The sequence below is a fragment of the Nuphar pumila genome, chromosome 10 (genome assembly GCF_984573655.1).
Source record: "Nuphar pumila chromosome 10, dmNupPumi1.hap1.1, whole genome shotgun sequence".
Lineage (NCBI taxonomy): Eukaryota > Viridiplantae > Streptophyta > Magnoliopsida > Nymphaeales > Nymphaeaceae > Nuphar > Nuphar pumila.
In genome coordinates, this window is record NC_143258.1 from 1,521,432 (window position 1) to 1,526,307 (window position 4,876).

Sequence of the window (4,876 nt, forward strand, 5' to 3'; positions counted from 1 at the left end):
GAAGCCTTTATCTCAGAGCTGTTTATGGGCTTGATAGCCGTCCATGAGCCCAACCTGACATCAAGTGGGTGGGATGATTTTGCTGACAGATCACATAGAATCCCGAGCCCACTTCTCACTGATCCCAGTCCTGGACCTGATGAATTGTACATCAATAATTGGGAGAAAGACTAAGAGACGTGTTTGGATGTGGCATATGGCATGGGGCCCACATAAAATTAAATTAGAAAGCCAACTAGGGAGATCAGATTCCACCTGCAAGCAAACAAGGGATCACAGATGGAAAGGATGTGAGATTCTCAAAATACATGTATGTATCTCTGACCCTAACATAGGCAATTAGATTCCACTCATTCCTAGGGGTGGGTAGGGGTGGCAATCGTGTCGGGTTGGCGGGTCAGCATACTTCAACACGAACGTACCATTTATTAAACGGGTCGGCTGTGGCAAACACGAACCTGACCCATTTATTAAACGGGTAACCCGATACAACACGGTTAACCCGTTTAATAAACGGGTCGGGTCGGGTAAACAGGTTGGTGGGTTAGCGGGCGGGTCGAGTTCGGGTAAACGGGTTGGCGGGTCGGGTAAACGGGTTGACCCACCCGCCTAACCCATTTATTAAACGGGTCAGCCGGGTTGGCATACCCCTAACACGAACCTGACCCATTTAATAAACGGGTTAGGTGGGTCGACCTGTTTACGACACGAACCCGTTTAAGCCAAACCCGAACCCGGCTAAGAAGCGGGTTGGCGGGTCGTGTCAGATTTTGCCACCCCTAGGGGTGGGCAACGGGCTGGGCGGCCCGATGGGTCAAACGGACCCTGCCCATCATGGGCCGGGTTTGGGCCAATATTTTAGGTTCAGGCTCGTTAGGTATCGGGTCAAAACCCAGCCAATGAGCTTGAATTATTTATTATTTATTTAATAATATAAAATTTTAAAAAATGAACTATTCCATAGTAACTTGGTAACTATTTCTATTTACCTAATTAGTTGCATTAACTCTGTAAACTAGAAAGATAATCAGTTAGGTACATGAAAAGTTGAAAACTTGTTAATTATTACTATTTACAAATGGATTTGGGTCAGGTCATGCTGCCCCTGCTTCACATTGGCCTGTTGGGCCAATTGGCTGCTCTACATACCCTATCCCATTAAGAACCGGCCCAAAACTCGGCTAGTTAGTAAATGGGCTAGGCCATCTTCGGGCAGGGCCGTACTTAAAGCCTGACTGACCAAGCTCTAAACAGGCCCGATGCCTAGGCTCTACTCATCCCTTATTTCATCCTCATTGTCATACTGACACTTCATCTGAGATCTCATTGATGCAAGTTGTTTTAATCAAGATCTGGTCCCATAGATATATTCAGCACGGTCAATTTGATAGGAATCAACGCTTGAAGTGTTTTTTTTAGAAAAAATAAAATTTTTAAATAAACAACTTTAGCATTTTTATAACTGTTGATTTTTTGAATTGCCAAAAAATCCTATTCACTAAATTGACCATGAAGATCATATCTATGGCTTCAGATTTGATCAAAACAGCCACCATTAATGAAATCCCAAGACGGGGTATGACTATAGGGATGATATAGGGGATGAGTGAGACCTAGTTGTTACCAGTCACAAATATAGAAGATATTTTAAAAAATCACAATAGTATTGCTGTAAATTCATAAAATGATATTATAGGCTAAATATCGTGATATATAATATATATATATCATGATAATATCACAATATTATTAGTTACTTTTACTTTTTGAGTTTTTTGATATATCTTTTTTGTATTTATTTTTTATGTACCAAGATTTTCTCAAAAAAACTTGAGAAAAACTCATTTTTTGAAAATATCTTGAGATAATATTCCTTTACAAAGAATATCCCAAGAACGAGATTTGTGACTATTATTCAGATTTGTGACTAAGGTTAAGATCCTTTACTTCGAAAAATCCTTTTTTGAGCTTCTTTTGAACCTTCTCAAGTGCACTTGTGAGGTAAGCTTGGATATTTGACCCACCCATGCAAACCTCAATCCAAAAAAGTGTGTTTTTCAATTAAGATGTGTAAACAATAAAAATTTCCAAGAAAATAAGAAAAGAAAGTACAAAAGAGGAGGAAAAAAAAAACTTACTCGGGTTTCTTATAAACCTTAGCCCCTTCCTCTCAACGATCCGGCATGGTATGGTGAAAGTGTCTTGAGCTATTGATGGTGATGGTCTAGTGAAGAAATGAGCTTTTTCATGTAAGAAAATGGTTATTGGATTAAAATTTTTAAGAAAAGAAAGGTTTATTGAAAAAAAAAAACCCAAAAAATAAAATCTTGGAAAAAACCCACGAGAGCAAGGAAAATGAAATAGAATTTGAATTTTAGAAGAAAGTTTAGATTTTACCTCAGGGTCTCCTCCCCGGACATCGAAGGATGCATAGGATGATCTTCGGTTGGGTGACACTTCAGAGAGAGAGAGAGAGAGAGAGAGAGAGAGAGAGAGAGAGAGAGAGAGAGAGAGAGAGAGAGAGAGATTTGGGAACCGAAGAGATTTTCTCACCTAAGATCCCAAAAATCCACAATTCTGATGGGACAATTTCAAAAAACGAATTCATTTTGAAAGGACTTTGATGCTCAAAAGTGCTCTTATAAGCTTTGCTTGACTCGAAGAATTGCTCCCTAAGTGCTGGTCAACCTTACATAAGAAGGGTCCTTCGTAAAGTATCTTGCTCATTGCATGCAGGGATACTTCAAGTTCACATCCTTCAAGTTCACATCCGAAAGCATTCGAGTGTGAACAAACCATTCCATTTCTGACGAGTCATCATGGTGATTCTAAAGTGTCAAGGGCAACATGAATGTTGGTTGGAAACCCAGAAAATTGTGGGTGTCAACATATGCCTCCTCTTTGTTATAGAGTGTGTGAAGCACGATCAATAACAAAGAAGTTAACACACAAAATTTGATCCAGTCAAAGCTTGAGATTCTCTTCATGAGAGAAAAATCCAAATCTGGATATTTTAAAGTTGGTGGGGGGTTGATTTAGTAAAATTTGGTTGGATACTTCCTTACTCGAAGGGTCATTGTCACCTTGAGCCAATGTCCTTACGAACTTGTGTTGGTGCGCAATGGTTCTGCATTGGCTTTGTCAAGACAGGGTAAGCAACTTGTTTCACACGACGATCCCTGAAGACAGGGTCTTACCGAGTCACATGGCCAGTTTAAAGATAGAACAAACATAAATCTTTAAATTTTTAGAGAGTGGTTAAGAGAATTCTGGGGCAAACAAAATATTTTGTTCTTGAAATCTTATCTTTTGTTGAGAAGCTTGCAACTTTTATTAGATGTTCTTTTTAAGTTTAAGGGGTTCTTGTCCCGAGGACAACTTAGACAAATGATCATGCTTGAATAAGACAACTTGTCCTGAGAACAAGGTTGAAATGTCTTTTCAAAACATGTTTGCGAAGGTAAAGGAAAGTACTTTCGAGGAAGGGGGATCTTTTGAGGATTTAATTATGTGTTCTTTATTTTCCTTGCAAATTATGAAAACTTTTAAATTTAATCATGACTTTAAAATATTTTAATATTTTTAATGATCCTTGAAGATTTTTTGTTTTTTTTTTGGTATTTTGTCATGATTTTGAAGATGAATTGAGGGTTTTAGATATTCTTCTTTTATGATTTTTAATTACCCCATTTATTGCTCGCTTTTAGAAGATGCCCATGATGGGGTGAAAGTGAGGAGGTCTTGGAATCTTGCTTTTTGGGTAAATCCATGATGAGATAGAAACAAAGGTTTTCAAGGACCTTAAGGATTTTTTGTGAAATTTTTACTGGATTTCAAAGATTTATATTGAAGATTTTTATCCATATATGATTGATTTTGAGTTCTTATTGCAACCGTGATGGGATGCAACAAGTACAAGAAAATTTGTAAGGATGTTATGGTAAATTATTGATTCTTAAGGATTTATCCTTGAAATTTTGACAATTGTCCAAATATTTTTACATGATATTTCTCAAAATTTTGATGACTTGACTTTAATGATTTTCCTTTGTATTCATGCCTTTGGAATCATAAATAAAATGATGAGGTTGTTAAGAAAGAATTTTGAACTCTCTTGGAGTGGTGTAAAATTTTCATGATTTTTTAAAATTATTTGATTTTTTTTGGAAGATTTTTGAAAACTAAGAGATTTTGACAAAAAATTTAGAGGATATATATTAGAAATGAGGGACTTTTAGCCAAACTTTTTCTAAAAATATAAGGTTCCTTTTAGAAAATTGAAAGTCATTTTGAAACTTTTACAAGAATTTGGGGGCTTGAAAGTCTTGATATGTACCTTTTGAGATTGATTGCTCTTGATGATTGCACGACAGATTCCTTCAACTTTTCTCATGTACCTTCTTGTTCTTTGAAAAAATTCTTTTTCTACCAAAAAAACTCTTGAAAGAATGTTAGAACATCTAATTTTAAAATTAAAAACTAAAAGAAAAACTTATTGTCCATTTTAAAATTCTTGCCCTTATTTTAAAATATCATTTTTCAAATTTCTTGGTCACTCTTAGATTGAGAAGTAGGTGTTTATGACCAAAAGATTGTTTTCAATCATTTTTGAAATATGTGACGTTCGTGGAAGGTGCATCTCTCTTTCTTTTTCGAGATGCTTGTTTTATCTTTTGCCTGAATTTTGATTTTTAAATCCAATTAATTTTATCATTTCATCTTCCTTTCAAAAAATCAATAGATATAAGGGATCCACTAAGCATCATCAAATCCTTGCTTTTCTTTTCAATTCCTGTTTTGAAATACCGGACCGATGTTGCCCCAAGTCAAACCTTTAAACACTTGGTTGCCAAACTTGGATTCCAAGGGTGAAAAA